The following is a 19,517-nucleotide window of genomic DNA, read 5'->3' on the forward strand; positions in this document are numbered from 1 at the left end:
TGTGCATGGATGCTAGCACTCCTTTTTGTAAACTAACATAGTCTCAGATAGGGAGTAGGTGTGCTGCTCCTATTGTCATGGTGTTGGTGATGCCCTGTCACTCTGCCTATACTGGGGCATAAACACATCAGACACATCACATAAAGGCATTTCACACACATACTCATAAGCCTAACTTGCATGCCTCCTGACATACATAACACTCATGCAGATACACATGCAAATACAGATCTGTAAATTCACACAGACATGTCACATCTAAACTGAATTACACAGATACAAAAGTGAGCGCACACATGTATACACACCCACACATACACACAAGTACAGATATTGGGAGAATGATTAAATCCTCGATTTTACTCCTGTCAGGTAGGCACAAAATGATACGTAGCATGTGGCAATGCATTTACTCATGAGTGAGTGTCTGCACAATTGTGTATATTCTACTTTAGTAATCACTGAGCAGTGATGGAAATGGCCAAACACATTCATTGCTTGTCTTAAATTCATGTGAACACCACAAACTGGTGAGTTTGTGGACATTCACAAATTACACCCATTCTCATCCTGGAAGTTTGAAGTTTATTTTATTATGCTTGATTAATTAAAACCATTTCATGCAAAAGATAAAATTTCTCACGGTTTATGATAAAATCGTTATATAATAAAAAGTTTTACAGTAGGTTAAAAGAGCACAAATTATTAAAACATTATGTAGATTAGCCGTGTTGACTGCTAATATTATCCTGGAAGTGGTCAGAGTATTGCTCGAGCTGGAGTACATTTGTATCCAGGGTTGGAAAGACAATGGAATGCAACCAAACCCATGTGAGGGGCATAGTGAAAGGGATCTATCCAAGGAGAAAATGTTAACAAGCATTGGCAAAGCCACAAGATCTGGATTTAAAAGTGCTAGCAGCTGCACAGCATTTGTCATGCCAGTGCTTGCATGTGTTAGTGCATTAAAGCCAGGTAGACATTAAGCCGCAGACACTACGACAGTTACTTTGTTGTGCACATTGGCATTAGTGCATGTTGTGATACACTTTCTCAAATTAACAACCACTTCATGATACAAAGTTATATACAGAACAACACAACACACTTTCATTGCTAAGCACTATGTGGCATCCTCACACTTGACACAACAGCTACACTAACATGCAATGCAAAACCAATATATGATGTTAATAATGATAATGATGATGGATAAAAAGTTAGCACAAAAGAACAAGTGAGAGAGGGGCCAGGGATCTCCACATCTCAACCCTGGTGCAGATAGAGACAAGGACAGAACAATACCTACTGGTGAACATGTGAAGGGGATGGTGGGAGCTTTAATTTATTTTGTGTGTCTGTGCACACAAGTGAACATGGAAGTCGGTGCATGCCTACTTTTGTGACAGTGAAGGATCTCACCAGGTGAGCAGATGTGCAGTTTTGTGACATTGAAGGGTCAAACTAGTGGCAATTGATGTGTGTATAGTATGTGTGTTTGTGATTGGCTGCTGGTGATTGTAAAGACTGTGACTGAGTGTGGAAAAGTGAGAATGCGAGAAGTGTGAGCATTTTTGAAGTGTTAGTGTGTAATGCAACGCTGAGAGTGCATATGTGGGAATTGGGTGATTGTTTGATTTGTGGCTTCTCTTTATGAAGAGTGAGGTGTGTATAAGTAACGGAATATGGCACTGAGTGTGTATGTAAACGTATAGTTGAGTGTGCACTGAGCGAGTGACTGTGTGATGCAGAATGCCTTCGTGAAGGTGTAAGCAAACCCTTCTGCGGGTGAGTTAGTGAGTGACTCAGTGAGTGAGATAGTGTCAGTTAATTAAGCTCATGGTATCCAATTGTGCACCTGTGAAAGTGAGTCCCTTGGTCATGTTTGGACACAATGGAAGCTCTGGATCAACTTTGTAATTTTCTGGGCAAAAAGGTTGTTATAGCCCATCAAAATGATGCCACAGGGCCCGATTCACAGAACTAATTTAAGACAAAATCCTAAACTTACTACTTTTGATATTCACAGAAGTTAGGATTTTGTCTTAAGTTTGTCTTAAGACAGACTTGAGTTAGGATTTTGTCTTAAGTCTGTCTTAAGTTTGTCTTAAGACAAATTTAAGACAAAATCCTAACTTCTGTGAATACCAAAGGTAGTAAGTTTAGGATTTTGTCTTAAGTTAGTTCTGTGAATCGGGCCCACAGTGTGAAATGGATTAAGTGAAGAGCTGATGGTTAGCAGGGGGAGTTCAACCATCTTCTCCTTAGTGGCAGTGGCATTGATTGATTGATCTTACGGGTCGCAATGCAATGAACAATCTCGGTGCCCCATTCCCTGAGTGTTGTATTGCAGCCATTAATTGGGGTGAGTTAGGGCCTGGTGCCACTGCAGCTTCTGCACCTCTGTTAGTACACCCCTGCTTAGAGGTGGGTGGGTGGTGAAGATGCACAAATCAGTGCAGCACGCCCATGTTTCAGCAGGATTCACACAGACTAAAGGCCTGCTGACCTTTTGCATTGTTTTGTGTTATAGCACAGACCGACAAGCTGGAAACGCAGATTTCCACTTCAGACAGAGAAGGAGAGCTTCACTGAAGGTAACTTTATTTTACACATGCTCCTTTTCAGGACCAAATGCCTGTTTTTGATTACTAGTCCATTAAATAAACAAATTGACAAATGTATTGATTTTCATGTTTCCTTTGCAAGACCAGTGCATGAATTGTTTTTGCTAGAAGACAGAAATAACAATAAGTATTAAAATACCACTTTTCATACATTTAACAAGGAACACCTATCACCTCCTCTTCCTCATCCAAATCCTTATTTACTCGAGTAATATGCCAGCTTTATTGCCCCTTGTTCACCCATTCCTGAGGGTTTTTACACTTCCCATATCTCCAAGGGAGTTCAAGCCCCTCTCATTCTGCTGCACATCCAGTTTCTTGTTTGTGTCACTCCATTCACTTCCACTGGGGATGCTGGAGCCCCTTTTCCTGTAGCCAGAGTGAGGTAGAACTCTTTAAAGGTATTGAACTTTATTTCATCAGCTGGAGCTGGCTATTGGTGTCCCGGCTCTTCACTCTGACAGTGGTCGTGTGGCAGTGAAAGATTCTGCGTGCCATTTAATTTCTACCAGATATTAGTGTATATGTAGTGCTTACTACCCCGGACGAGGCATTAAAGCACTTTTTGGTGAGTAGCATGATACTTCAGAACCCAAAAGGATTAGTATGCTGCAGGGGTCAACTTCTCTGCCCATAATAAGTGGTGCTCTGGCCCACTTGCTCTATATGTGAATACATGTGTGGTGCCCCTGCCTTTGTCCAATAGCCTCACTCAATGCGCCAGTCTGCTCTTGTATTAGCCACAGGTGGTAGCCCCCCCTTATTCTATTAGCCGTGGGCAGCAAGGGTTTGAGCTGGAGCGTAGACCGGCTAGGGCAGATTTACAAGTCCTGTATGTCGCTTTTGCGCCACCATTGCGCCACTTCTGTGACACAGTGGCGGTGTAAAGCCAGCGCAATGCTGTGGGGTATTTACAACGTGACGCATCTAGGGAGATGCGTCACGTTGTAAAGCCCTGCACCACATGAAACCTGCATCAGGTTTCATGTGGGCGCTCTGGCGCAGGGGGCTGGCGTTCTGGAGCAGGAACACCTCAGGAAAGTGACGCAGTGACACTCAGTCACTTTTCGACGCATCTAGGGAGATGCGTCACGTTGTAAAGCCCTGTGCCACATGAAACCTGCATCAGGTTTCCTGTGGGCACTCTGGCGCAGGGGGGGGGCGTTCTGCCGCAGGAACACATTGGAAAAGTGAGGCAGTGTCACTCAGTCACTTTTCCGACCCGGCTGCGTCAAAACCTTGCGCCTGCTTGAAGCAGGAGTAAGGCTTGACGCACCATGATAGACATAGGTAGGGTTGGCACAGTGCTGGAATTGCTTCGCGCCCACAACTCAACTCCAGCACTGCACCAACGTTACGGCAGCAGATGCAACACACATCTGCATTTCCTTGTGGCATGATGCGCCGGACTTAAAATGCTGCACATCGGTGGTGGCGCAAAGATTAAGATGCGTGTCGCAGGTTTCCTGGCGCATCCCTGCTGTTTTGCATGGATGCGGCAGGAAACGTAAATCTGCCCGCTGTCTTTAACCTTAGGCAGCTGTTCTTGCCTACTCCCATTCTCGGACTCAAGATATACAAGCTGGGAGCGGCTTTTGATTTATAGGTGGGTGGATGTCTGGGTCACAGTTTACATTTTATGTTTTGTTGCATAAGCTTAATTTGATCTTATGTTGACTTCCTTGGAGCTCCCTTTAAATAAAAAATATTGGAGTTTCTTGAAAGGGCTACATGGCCCTTGTGGGCATGTTAATGCTCGCCTATGGTATAGGACCTCAGTACTATATAAAGAGAATTGGATTTCAGCTTCTTTTTTTCCCCTACTTGAGTACATCAGCCGGCAGTGTATCTTAACGGAGTTGTACATAGAAAATGTAGGTACCCTTTGTTCTGCGAGAAGAAGCTGCAGATCATGTCAGGTCACTGACAGCTGTAACCACCATCGGACAAGTCCTCTCCTGCGCCTGCATCTCCTCCTTTTTTTCCTTGTGATGATTTTTCTCAGTTTCTCTCCATACTCTTTCTTCTTGGGTGTCTCCTTAGTATGATGACAAAGAGACTGGTGTTGCCATAACTAAGGGAAAGTATATGCAGAAGGAGCATTTCAAACCAATCATTCCTTATCTTTCTTTAAAATTTAAATTGCCTGTTGAAGAGTACCAACCTAGAACTAATAGCGATTGGTTCTGTCAGTTTCATAAACCCCTCCTCCCAAATGCTCTGATTATTCCAGCAGTAATGAATCATTTCAGGAGAGAATGGAATGATCCTGAAACGGTCTTGATACCAAACTTTATGGAGAGCCTATATCCTTTGGGCAAGAAGAATTGAACAGTGGATCCTCTCTAGGCAAGTCTCCCTGAGAACCTTCCCTGCTTTCATAGGATGTGATGTTTTCAGTCCCAGTTGACAAGATTGTGGAGCTTGCCCTTAAAAGATCTCTTTCAGGTCTTGTAATGCATTTCGATATTCATACAGTCTATACCTCCCACTCACTTGCTAAAGACTTCCAGGGTCTATCCTCCAACATTCAGGAAATTGAGGATTACTCTCAACTGATGGAGCGGATGAAGATTCAAGCCAAGTATCTATCAGACCTGATGTTTGACATCTTAAGAACCCCGGCATTGCATCAGCAGGGGCAGTAGCTGTGGGGCACCATCGATATTTCAGATATCTCAGAAGTTGGAAGTGGGTGCCATCCAGAAGAATTGTCTCTTAAGGTTGTCTTATTCAGGCAACAGGCTGTTTGAGGAGGAACTAGTCGAGGTGTTGTCGAAATCTCAGAAGCGCACGCAGCCTTTTCACTACACACAGATGTCTTCTCAGTGTGACAGGAAAAGGTATGGTAAATATAACCAGCTCAAGCCCTTTGTACTGAGTATAAGCTTTCCAAAAAGGCTACCCTCTGGCATGCAATCTTAAAAATCGAAATGTATACAAAAATAGAGTTGGTAAAGCAAAATATTCTCTCTCCTAAGAAAGCAAGGACTAGCAAGGATCATTTTAGTGTATATATTCTATCCACACTAGGGTAATCTGTGAAATTATGTGTATCAAAATACCTGCCAGCAGGCTTTAGCACAGAGTGATAATATTCCATCCTCAAAAACTTATTGTCTTCAGTCATGGTTTTCAAAATAAAAGGGTCAGGCGTATTGGTTGTGTCATAAAGGGTCATCATAAACAGATCAAACCTATGTAATCTGGCATGAAATTCCCCATTAACTGATGAAGGCTTTACCCTTTAACATTGCCTCTACACCATACTCAACATCGGCCTTTCTCAAGTGCACATAAACTAGCAACCATCATGCATACATATATACAACCATAAATATGTAGACTAATACAGCATGGAAAACAACAGGGTCTAACAAGAAACATCACAGTGAAACTCCCCAGGGTTTGTCAGAGTTGGTGGCTAAAACCAAAACCATCGCCTACTATTGTGATCTGCGAGATAAATGCACCAAAATTCTGATTTATAGCCTGTGCCACTATGGGCTAACAACCAACTTTTAAATGCTTATTGATTTGAACACATGCTTTTCACAAAAACTAGACCAACTGCCTATGTTACAAAGTTTCCTAATAAGCAAACAAGAGCTATGGCATTGGACATAGCGGTTCCAGTGCACCAAACAGGTATACAGCCTTCCACTGTAGCCAACTCAGGCCTACAGTTTTCAGCGTAAACCTTTCCACAAGTCACCCATCAAACACACAGTCACAAAATTAGAAAGCTATACAAAAGTAGAGTTGACTAAGCAAAAGATTATCTCTCCTTAAACTGCCTACCAAGGATTCGCACTGAGGAACTTTCTACAACCACGGTTTGTCACACTGTATGCCCAATATCAAATCATTGCCTACAACAGTAATCTATGAAATTCCATGCAACAAAATACCTACATGTAGGCTTTAAAGTAGAATAGTAACAATACACACCGTTTCGTAAGCAACAGATCAGGCCAATGGCCATGATCACTGGCTTGCACCATAATCAACTCCGTCCTGCGGTGTTGTGCAATATATTTGACACAAGCCAATAATTGCAATATAAGCAAGCTTATTAATGGGAGCAACCCTGTCCTGCACTCAGGGAAACTAACATGTCAGTGGAGTCTAAGCTCCTCTCAATGTATGACACCTAAAGCCCTTTTTTGTGTTAATCCCATAAAGTCAGGCGACAGATGCACTGTCAAGTCAGACTTGAAAATCCATGTCGATGAGTGTATATCTGGGCTCTCAAAACTGAAATCTATGACTGTGCTTCTCACACCTGTACTGCCACTAGAGAAAGCAAACAGTGTAAATTATCTAGTTATCTAAGACACTTTAATGGCATCACAATGTCACAGATGTGTTCCTGGCAGGCAGGAGGATAAACAGCATGTTTTTCTAGAAGTACACAACTTCTGTCAAATCAACACGTACTCCCAGCTACCAAGATGTGAGTGGAGCCAAAGCCCCTCTTTTGGCAGAGCTTCTCAAGCTCTTTTTTTAGGTTGACCACTTAATGTCTGACAATCAGATGCGCTGTCAAGCTAGACATAAAATGGTTTCCACTGGTATCTGGGGACCACCTGAAATGTCCCGTAGAGGAAGCATCATGAAACAAAAGGGCTACTTCTGGAGTCGCAAAAGTCTACTGAAGGGAAAACATGAATTATAAAGAACACTAGCTATATTCACTCTTTCAGAGAAAGCACACAGCTTCATCAATCAAATCATGTACTCCTATCTCCCAAAATGTGGGCAAAGACAAAACCCTTCTCTCCTGGTGGATCTCACTCATGAAAAGTAGAATTGCACAGCCGGGTTCACTTTCCTTGGTGCTCAATTTTACCATGTGAATGGAAAAGCATTGGTGAATAGTGTACCTGGAAATCTCCTATTAATTCAGTTTTCTATTATCAATGTTTCTGGATTCCAAAAAGCAGTACATCTGTACCTGTTCTTATGAGTACATTTACTGCTGCAGATTTACTAATTCTGATGAATTGAGACAATGCCTTGAAGCATGTTATATGTCTGTGATTGGCATGGAGAGTAAAATGGAGTCTATGAAAAGTTGCATTATAAGGAAACCTTCAATTTTGTGGCTGCATTATACACAGACTCTGTGTAAGCACACATACTTTCACTTACACATGCACACAGGTAAAGATCCACATACACAAGCACTACACAGAAAAAAACAGACACATACAGCAAACCGGGAAACAAATTCACAGGCAACACAGGGCATAACAGGATTCAAACTTTGGGGGTGGAAAGCTAACACTTGAACTAGGGGGTCCAGCAATAGGCCCATATTCAGAAATCTTCTGAGACCCAGTCAAAATTACTTATGGAGCTTCTATCCTGGTACAATGTTGAATCTACATTTTTGGAAAAATAGTGAATTTTCAAACACATATGGCAACTTACAGCAGTCTCAATGGTATAGATATTTTGGCAAAGAAGTGTGGGAAAGTCAGAAACCTGGGAGTGGAAGATAGTTACCCTAGAGTAAAGAGCTACAATCTTCTTTATTTTGTGATCATGTCATTGGAGGGTCACATGCACTCAAAATCAGAAAAGCAAAACAAATGAATGTGTAATGTAACTGTTGCTCATTTAAAGTTCTCCAATACCTTTGGGTCAAGTTTGCAGTATATATGTAAAAAGAAAATCAAAATACTGCGGATGAGATGTGGAGGAAAGTAGACAGAGGGAAAAAAGACATATGCATTCACAAATCTTCTAATTTTTGGGAGATCGATGAACACAACAAGCATAAACTTTATCCATCCTTGTGTTTATATGTTGGTAGGAGAAATCAAAGAATGCAGATATATCTTCAAGCCTACAGTTGTAGTCCGGAATATATAGCATAGAATATCAAATAGCCTCAATATAATAAGAAAATAATGAAAATGTAAATAATGAGTATATAATATCAAGTGGCTGCAATATCATGACCAAAATATCAAAGCCCAAAATGTTGAGTAGATAAGGGCATATAGCAAAGTTTAGATTTACTATTCACAATTCCAAATCTATATCCCTTGAATATATAAATATTGAGAACTAAAATATCGATATTTTAGTCCTAGATATCTTGGACACACATTCTATACTTGATTTTCTGGACCTGCACCCATGTTTACCATGCAACAAAGTGGGTGGTTCAGATCCCACTTTGATAAACAAGTGCTCTCTCCAGGCTGTACTCCAGACAAGCCTTTTTGTAGAATGATATCTAACAGCAGCGTTGTCTCTATCCTGGGGCACCTACAACAGATGCACACAGAGGTGTACTGTTTCTGGACCTCAATGTCATCTGCCAAGCTAGAGCATTCACCAGGGAAAGACATCTGGGTAGGCTTAACATGGAGACTTCCTTACCTTCACACCTGCAATCCACCATTTGGGAGTACTCAGAAGGCAAATCAGCAGCAGCATCTTGCTAACCAAAAAGTCTCATGTAGTATATAAAGGACCACTGTCTCCACACCCCTCACTTCACTGTCCGGGTCTTCCCACTCCAGCTGAGGGAATATAAGCTATATACTTCGACTGTCTGGGAGCACAGTTGTCACCTTCCATTGTGTGAAAGGACAAGTCAGGGGTATTTAAAAGGATACCACTGATCTGCACTACTATAGTTCACTCATACACAAAATGCATGTGTTACATCAGCGTCACACACCAACAAGCTGGGTGTTAGTGCAAGTACTTATAATGTTTTTGTTGAATCTGTGTCTTCACACTCATATTTCCTCTCCCTAAGAAAACAATCACTGGTGGGGGGGGATGGATGAGAATATAGGATAGAATGAAAGGGAGATGATAACCAAGGCAAAAGAGGGAACAGATTGGTGACTAGTTAGGTTAGGAAGGTAGTGAAAGAGTTAAGTTGAGAGAGATTAAAAAAAAATAATGACAGGAGAAGAAAAAGAGGGACAGAAGACAAGGGAATGTTGGGTGAAGAAATAGGGTTGATGTGAAAAGACCTCTCTGAGATGTGAGATTGTATGCGGAACACTGGCAACATAGAGGGCCCAGTTCATAAAGGCAAACTTAGAACTGAAGTCTAAATGTAGGCCTGAATTAAAAGGGCCATATTCACAAACCTCAACTTAAACTTAGGTTTAAGTTTGCCTTTGTGAATGGACCCTTATACTTCAAGTCAAATCTTAGACTTCAGGGCAAAACTTAAACTTCAGGTCTAAGTTTACCTTTTTAAATTGGGCCCATAGTCTCTTTCTGATTTTAGAGTGACATTGTAGATACTGTGGCTATGAGGTGAAGGGAAACAGCCCTACCACTTGGAAGATACAGGTTCCCAAAACCACCAGTTATCATTTGTCTATGGAATTCAACCAGGAGTGGCTTAGTTGTGAAAAATTGAAAGGTGCAACTTCCCTTAATATTGAGTTTAAAATATCGATATACAACAATATCAATGTTTTAATTTCGATGGCACAGAATATCGATGTGCAGTAATATCGATGGACAGAATATCGACTTTAAGGTAAGTAATATCGAAGTTAGTAATATCGATATCAAATATATCGATGTTACTAATATCGAAATTTAGTTTAGTGTTATGTATTTTTATATGTATTGTATATGTTTGTTAAACATGTTTTTTAATGTATGTTTAGAAATTTGTAATTTTGTTTACATTTTGCGTTTTAGTATCAGAGCGGGTTGTGGGTTTATAGGGGAATAGGGTGGGAAGAATTTAAATATAATTTTTTCTTTAATATATATATTATTGATTATTAATTAATTGTTAATTAATATTTATTTGGTAATTAATTATTATTAATTAGTTAATTGAATCAATTAGATTTAATGTATTAATATTGTTATTTTTTTGTTATTGTTAATCAATAATTAATTGGTAATTAATTATTATTAAGTGATTAAATGATAATTACATTTTTGATGTGATTTATTTATGTGTAGTGGGTTGTGTGTTTATAAGGGAATAGGGTGTGAAATAATTAAATTAAATCAGTTAAAGAGATTGTATTTATTTATTGGTATTTATTATTAATTAATTGTTAATTAATTAATTGGTGATTAGTATTTTTCAATTTATTTTATAATAATTATTATAAACACTTTATTAATACATATTGTTTATTCTTATTGTACATTTCTTGTTAATTAATTATTATTTGGTCATTAATTATTAATTGGTAATTAATACTTGTTATTTACTAAATTTATAATTACATCAATTTAATAATATTAATTGTTATTAATTGATTAATTGATATTTTGATTAATTGTGTTTGTATGTGTAGTGTGTTGTGTGTTAAAGGGGGAGTAGCGTGGGAAGTAATATTTAGTTATTTAAGTAAATATTATTTATAAATATTTGGTATTTAGTAATATATTTTTGTAAATAAAATATTACTTTTTAAAAAAATGTTTAATTAATAAGTATGTTTACACTATCCTGTGCTTCCCCTACTGTTGCACCCTCTGGAGTGGGAATAGTAATTTTTACCCCCATGCTATCCAACGCTTTCCCTACTGTTGCACCCTCTGGAGTGGGAATAGTAATTTTTACCTCTACGCTATCCAATGCTTTCCCTACTGTTGCACCCTCTGGAGTGGGAATAGTAATTTTTACCCCAACGCTATCCAGCGCTTTCCCTACTGTTGCACCCTCTGGAGTGGGAATAGTAATTTTGACCCCTACGCTATCCAACGCTTTCCCTACTGTTGCACCCTCTGGAGTGGGAATAGTAATTTTTACCCCTACGCTATCCAGCGCTTTCCTTACTGTTGCACCCTCTGGAGTGGGAATAGTAATTTTTACCCCTACGCTATCCAATGCTTTCCCTACTGTTGCACCCTCTGGTGTGGGAATAGTAATTTTTTACCCCTACGCTATCCAGTGCTTTCCCTATTGTTGCACCCTCTGGAGTGGGAATAGTAATTTTTACCCCTGCGCCATCCAACGCTTTCCCTACTGTTGCACCCTCTGCAGTGGGAATAGTCATTTTTAACCCTAGGCTATCCAGCGCTTTCCCTACTGATGCAATATGTGGAGTAAGTATATATATTCATTAATATGTAGAGTTTTTAATTTATTTTAAATGTATGTGTATTAGTTATTATTTTGTAAATATGTTTTAATGTTTATATCTATAATTCTTTTAATTATATGTATTTTTAAATTATTTGTACATTATTATTAATATATTTAAAAAAACGATATTTTTTACTTCGATATTTTTGTACTACGATATTTTTTCTCTATATATTTTTGTACTTACCTTTATGTAGATACAACTTCGATATTTTTGATGTCAATATTTTTGTGTCGATATTTATGTATGTCTATATTATGTCTGTCGATATCATGTCATAAAACCCCTTAAACAATTAATGATTGTCTGTTGGGTCTATAGAGGTGCATCATAGGCGTATCCAACAGAATGTAGTGTCTTTTATGAGGTTTATAAGTGTCCAACCAGGAAGATGCAAAAGCACAACACCCTAAGAGGCACAGGTTTCTAGACCCACCAGTTAATAAAGGTCTACCAGGTCCACCTAGGAGCAGAGAAGCCCCCTGCAACAGATAATTGAGGGTTATAGACACAATCAGGCACCCAGACAAGGTAGTACGTAAGAAAGTACAATAGGAAAGTATCAATATCTAAAGAGTGGATTATGGGTTATCGTCATGTGAGTGTTCTTCAGGATCAGAGACCCTGGTCGAGTGCCAAAGAATGTATCTGTTTGCTTCCATCTCGCTAGTGAAAGGTGGAGATTATGCAAGTGTGAGTTTGGGAAGATGGGGTGGAAGGCTCCAAAGTGTAGCTTTGGAGCCTGGCTACAGGGCAGAATTAATCTAACAGGTTGAGAATTAGTACTCACCCTTGCTGAGAACCCTCAAACCTAAATTACACATAGATATTGGCAATGTGACATAGTTCTCGATCACAGTATAAGACCGACATTGGTGTTATGCGCAAATTACTAGAGCATTAAATCTGTGGATGGTACAAAAAAACCTGGGCTACCATCTTTGACAATTATCATATGTTTAAAGTAAGTTTAGCAGACTATGGGCCAAATATACGACCACAATTTAGGGTATGGCCATGTACAAACCTCATTTTGTGAATCAGTAAATTTTATTGATTCACAAAATGAGGTTTGAGACTTGTTATTAGGAAGGGTCGTGCCAAGGGCATCCCTTCCTAATAACAAATCGCATTTGTATGGATGGATGTTTTGTGACCGCAATTGCGGTCTCAAAACACTCGCAATATACCACCTACTTCAAGTAGGTGGCAATCCATTTGCAAACGGGAAGGGATCCCCAGGCTACCCCTTCCCCTTTGTGAATGGGTCGAAAAAATATTTTTTAAGGGCAGGTAGTGGTCCTAGAGACCACCTACTGCTCTTAAAACATGAAACTGAAAAGTTTCACTTTTCTTTTTTTTTTAATGCATCCTGTTTTCTTTTAAGGAAAATGGGCTGCATATAAACAACTATTGCTTTATTTAAAAGCAGTCACATACATGGTGGTCTTCTGAGCCCAGCAGGCCACCATCCCTGTAAGTGCTAGTCATTCCTAATGGGGTCATAAATTGCGCATGCCTCAGTCATATTAATGAGGCATGCAATTTGAAACTCCATTAGGAATCACAAACAGTGTCTGAGACACTTTTGTACATCCCAATTTGTGAGTCGCAAATTGCGGTTATAGGAGAAAGCAATGTTAGCGACTGTTTCCAGTCGCTAACATCTTGCACGCCCACTTTGCATGTCATTAGTGATAAATATCACTGACATGCAAAGCGGGGCCCAAGATGGTCGCTATCTCCTACTAGGTGTCCCTAACTGGTGTTAGCGATAGCTAGGTAATAGGGAGATAAAATTATCTCCGCTTTCTTGGCTTTTAAAGCCAAAAAAGCGGAGATAAACCCTCTTGATAATATGCCCCTAAGTGTGTGGATAAAAACACTGTGAGAACATTCAGTTATACGTGAGCAAACACTCACTTGAAAGTTTGGACATAATATTTGATAGTGCACTGTGGGTCTTCTCCCAAAAACCCAAAAGTGGAAGCTATTTTTGGATATAATAAATGTTAATAAAGGAATACTTTCTGCTGTTGCACATATACATTTGATGATTTGGGTTTAACTGCTGTTAAATTTCAAGAATTAGCTATTGGAAATTTTCCAGTGATCGTGTCCAATCCTGTCACTTTCTTATACTATTTCTTAAGGGCTCTTTGTAACCTACACTTTTAACAAACCCCGAGCCAACTGGTTTACCTGAAACAACTTTATGTGTGAAGGCTTTACATCATTAGGAAATTAATCTCTTAGTCTGAAAATACATGTTCTAATGCTCCAGGAGTTAATGCAATGGGCCTATGCAAAAGGTCTACTACCCTTCTATCAAACAGGCTTTCGTGAAGAAGGGTCAATGGTAGACAGTATAGTTGTCCTCTCATAACTTGCCTATGAAGCCACGACCCACAATTCACTGCTGCTATTTGTTTGTTTCATCAATAACTCAGCAGCATTCAACAGAGTTGCCCGGAACATCTTATGGCATGAGTTAGTGGATTGGAAGATGCATCCAAATTGCTACTAGCAATCATGTCCTTTTACCCCAGGACCTGGGTACAAGTTAAGTTCATGAGAGAGATGGCCACCGCCAAGATTGACACTGACCGTGGTCTGAAATAGAGCTTTCTGCTGGCGCCACTGCTATTCAATCTTTACACACCAAATGTAGGCCCAGCCTTAGCAGAAGCCAACCTAGTCATACCTAAAATTGGAGACTGGAGACTTCCACTCATACAATATGCTGACGATCTAGTATTGTTCAAGCACGCAAAATCTGGTCTGCAAAAAGCCCTTAATGCGCTGAACATATACAATCTCAGGAATGAGCTTGTGGCTAATGGGAGCTAAATAAAAGTAGACATTTTCTGGAGATATCCTAAGAAGAGGCTTACCAGTTGGGGCCATTGAGGTTGGACTGTGTTCAACATTATATCCATCTGGAAGCATGACTATGTGAAACTGGCTGACTGACTTTGCTGCTAAACAAAATGAAAAGCAAAGCAATAATGGCAACATATGCCTTGTGCATATTAATCTCAATACTTGACATCCCCACAACTACTGCCATTCGGAGGATGGTTCGTGCCAAACTTCTCCCCGCCCTCAACTATGCTCAGCAAACATTTCCCGGCATGATGCACTTGAGGAATGCATGAGGGGGGATTTGCCTCAAATGGCGACCCGCTTTGTAAAATTCATTACCGAAATTAATTCCATGACTTTTCCCTCTGTGCAAGCCTGAATTGAATTCCCTGCAAGTAATTGATTTTTGACTTTCCTTGTCCTTTTACTTTCCCTTCCCACCCATTCACTATTTTAGTTTTTAATAGCCTCGAGTGTTTTTACTACTGTCCTTTTGTATTCTTGCATATTGCAATGATTTTAAATAATTGTGCAATAAAAACTTTTTTTTTTCCCGGCATGATTGGCACTGCTGTAGAAAAGATCCAGTGCAAAGTCTACAAGAAGTTATTCCACTTCCCATCTCACACAAGGAGTACCTTGATCAGTTTGGAGTTTTGGCTGGTGCAACAAAACCAGGAAAGCTAGGCAATTCTTGCTAAATACTATTTTCAGGCAACAGTTGGCCCCAACAACACGATGAAGGCCATAATAAAAATAATTCTTATATCTACAAACTAGCCCAGGTCCAATAATCTGGTGGTAGCTAAATAATATCTACAACTTGCAGGGTAGGACTTGGACAACAATTTGATTATTTATACTTGCTTTAAAACCGCAATAAAAAAACAAATGTACCATTGTTTATTAGAAGTGGACATAGAAGACCTCCGTGCCCGGGCTTTTCATGGCGCCACAACTGCACAGCTCAGCCAAGTTCTATCTCCATCAAGCAATATAAAAGCACATTTTAAAACTTATACTTTTGGCTACATTAGTCCTACTTCCAATCAGAGAATTGAGCCTAACTTGGAAATCCATTGATAATATCAACAGTTGTAGACAATGTAACTCCAGAAGAGAATCCTTGGCACACATAATTCTCTGCAGTCCGGCTTTGCAACATCCCAGCTGACTGAGGCCTACGTACAGCGTGGGATTCTGTCGGCCAAAGAGGTCGTCCCTCTTTTGTACACCATGGAGTCAGTGGCAGACAAGGCCAAGTCTGGGAAATTCGTAATGCAAGACTGAAACTTGTTAAAGAGCATGAGTAGTCTGCAGCCTTAACAACTTGTGGTTCATCTCCCACTGTTGTTAATATTAAACGGGCTTTGTATTGAAGTAACAAGCATTGTCTAACCCTGTCGCTGGTTCTTTACAACTACGGAAATTTGTATCTGAATAACATAGACCTCAATTTGTACATACAACTAGTACCTTATCTGTTGTGGTCCCCTATCAGCCATCATGACCGGCCTGATCTTGAGATGTCGCCCCCACAAGAATACTTATGAGGCTGGCTGCACTTTGGAAGTCACACTATCCTAGGCACATAACATCTTAACTATAAGGCCCATTGTTGCAACAAATCTTCATCAATTCTGCTGCCTCGGCCCACAAATTGTAGACCTTTGGTAGATTCTGTATGGACCTGTCACCACGTAATTGCCATTTTATCAAACATACATTTTAATGCACTGGACTTTGCCTCTATGGGTTGTGTCACCATGCCCAGTAGGATCTTGAGCCGTACTCTCCTAGGCACGTGTAGCCTCTGTATAAGACCCTTCATACAGCCATCCACACTTTACAAAATGAACTTTAAAAGTCACCACACTTTGCATTTATGGTTTGTGTCACCATGCCCAGTAGGATCTTGAGCCGTACTCTCCTAGGCACGTGTAGCCTCTGTATAAGACCCTTCATACAGCCATCCACACTTTACAAAATCAACTTTAAAAGACACCACACTTTGCATTTATGGGCTGTGTGATCATGCCCAGTATGACCTTGAGTCGTACTCTCCTAGGCACATCAGCACCTTATTTATAAAGCCTCGAAATTTGTTGACACTGTATCATGTCCATATATAACCTTTTATTATGTTTTCTGAACATAAAAAAAAGCGAATTCCTTCAGGTAGTGTACTTTGGACTTTAGCTTTAGGGGTTGTGTCATTATGTCCAGTAAGATACTGAGCCATCTGTGCCTTATAAAACACAGACCTTGTGCAGTTTCTGCATATGAGTCTTCATTAGGCAATCTGCACTTCACCTCTAGGCTCGGTATTTCGCACTTTATCTCTATACTTCAGCTGAACACTACCTGTTCAGTACACTTGACACATTAACGTCCGAGTACTGTGACATTTTGTAATTACTACCTTCCGCACCATCATGACCCGCTACATATTCATCATTAGCATGCACTATCATCCTTTAATGATTTTAAGGAAAAAGGGGAAGCTGTTGTGATCAGAATTTTCTAATGCACTGTATTAAAATTTTGTTTTAATCATATAGTGCTGTAAAATATGTTCTCATATAAGAAAGTTATTTTAGGAGTGTTTATTGCTGTGTTCTCTCACACTGTGATATGTGTTTTATGTAACTAACTAAGTAATCTTACAATAAACTGAACAATGACATTGGCATCAAAATATACCTTCTTTCTTTTTAAGAAAGAGGAACCAGTGCTGTGAGTTTTCACACAATCACTTTATGATGTTTCTCCACTGACCAGCTGTTGTTTTGTATCACAGGGTCAGCTACAGAAAACACATTGGAAACTTCATAGCTGATCGCCATGAACACCATCACTGTCTATGAAAATGGCCAGTTCAAGGGGCTCAGTAGGACATTTACGGCAGATGTTCTGAGTCTGGGCCAAGAGAACTTCGGAGACTGCATCTCATCTGTGAAGGTGGTGGGGCAGCCATGGCTAATGTACGAGCATCCAAACTACCAAGGAGGGTTCATTCTTCTAGAGGAGGGAGAACATCCTTCACTTGACATGAATGACAAGGCATCTTCTCTGAGGCTGATCACTGATGACCTGACCAATCCAAAGATCACAGTCTATGAGCATCCCAATGCCGCTGGTAGTCAAACAGTTCTGACTCAAGAGACCAATCTAATGTTTGGAAACATGAATGATAAGATATCTTCCCACAGAGTCCAGAGTGGGGCATGGCTTCTGTACGAGCATCCAAATAGAGGGGGGAGGTATATTCTAGCCAGGACTGGTGAATATCTGGCAAACTACTGTGATATTGGTTTCAATGATCAAGTATCCCATGTGTATCCTTTGCGCCGTGGGAAAGCCTCTGTGACTGCCACACTTCTGTGGGGCAAGAAAAAGATAGAGAGTGAAAAGAATATTCAGGCAGATCAGTATTTTTATGTCAACAACACAGACAGTGAGCAGGAGTTCACTGCTGCTTCTTGCAAAGAGTATGAGAAATATGTCTCCCATAGCTTTGAATTCAGCAATGAGTCTTCAATCAGGGTGGGTGCTGGATTTAGCTTGGGAGGAGTGGCCAATCTTTCAGCAGAGGTGTCCAACACCTTCTCAGTGAAGAAAGATGAGGTTGAGACATTCACCACAAGGAAGAAGGCAGAGTTAAGTGTGCCGATGAAGGTACCGCCACGCTCAAAAATAACAGTCAGTTTCATGAGCAAGGAGGTTTCCATCTCAGTTCCAGTGGAGCTGAAAATTTTCCAGGGGAGTAAGACGGTGACTGAATATGGCACATACCACTGTGAGTCTGGCACAGATATCTACATAGATGTGCAATCTGAAACCATTAGTAAATAGTAGTACCTGCCACACCTTCTTCTTGTTAGGGGCTATACCTCAACATTGATTTGCTATTTGTGCTTTTTTTTAAACTGAGAAATCTTTAAAGGATTCTTTTAGGGCTTTCATTTTCACACACCATATTTCACAAAAGATCATTAGCTAGCTGGCAGTCGTCCTGGGACCCAACTAATGCTCGATGCCATAAAATGTGTTTTTCTAGTAGGTTAACAATGAATGCAGACCCCTTACAAGAATGTCAACCAATGGCATATATGAACTGGCTCATTGGTTGTCATTGCTACATAGCAGTAAGACTGTATCCTCGAGTCAGAAAGACAAGGCTATACTCTAACCTCTCAATGGCAGTCACTGGGGCACCGATGTATGGCTGGTTGTTTTATACCTTAAGGCTGTGCTGTGATTGGCCAGTGTGCATTTATGATGCACTTCAAGCTGACTGCACACTTGAGGTGCTTTGCAGCAGTGATTCGCTTGTGCCTGCAGGTGTGCCATACCTTGCTACTGATGTTTACTGCTGCATCAATGTCTGTCTGCTCTCAGCAGAAACTCTGCTAGGACAATAGTCTGGCCATTTTGTGTCATTGCAGCAACAATGGCTGTTTTGTACAGCACATAGCATAATTCCATGCAATACATATTGATATATATATATATATATATATATATATATATATATATATATATATATATATATATACTAGCAGCCCGCCCCAGCATTGCCTGGGGCAGAAAGGGGCTGGGGGCAGTACACTCGCTCCCGCCCGACCCCCTCCCGCACCGACTCCCTCCCGCCCGACTCACTCCCGCCCCCCTCCCGCCCCGACTCACTCCCGCCCTGACTCACTCGCGCCCCCCTCCCGCGCCCCCCTCCCGCGCCCCCCTCCCGCCCCGACTCACTCGCGCTCCGACATTTTCCTTTACTGCTGCCTCCTTCTTGCCTCCCCCTGCATCAAACAGTCTGGCACTGAACTTTCCTTTTCCTTACCTGTGCCGCCGCTCCTCACTGCACAGCCACTCGTCACTGCACCGCCGCTCCTCCTTCGTCGTCATCACGCATGTC

General features: G+C 40.6%; 1 pseudogene across 1 annotated transcript; it reads left to right on the plus strand.

The window, feature by feature from the left end:
* Window positions 1-2,534: 2,534 nt before the first annotated feature.
* On the plus strand, window positions 2,535-19,080 carry LOC147706502 (epidermal differentiation-specific protein pseudogene; annotated as a pseudogene). The gene is made up of 2 exons (XR_015297652.1): window positions 2,535-2,597; window positions 17,397-19,080. The product of XR_015297652.1 is annotated as an epidermal differentiation-specific protein pseudogene (transcript).
* The last annotated feature ends 437 nt before the right edge of the window (window positions 19,081-19,517 follow it).

Source organism: Lissotriton vulgaris, chromosome 7, assembly GCF_964263255.1.
Source record: "Lissotriton vulgaris chromosome 7, aLisVul1.2, whole genome shotgun sequence".
NCBI lineage: Eukaryota > Metazoa > Chordata > Amphibia > Caudata > Salamandridae > Lissotriton > Lissotriton vulgaris.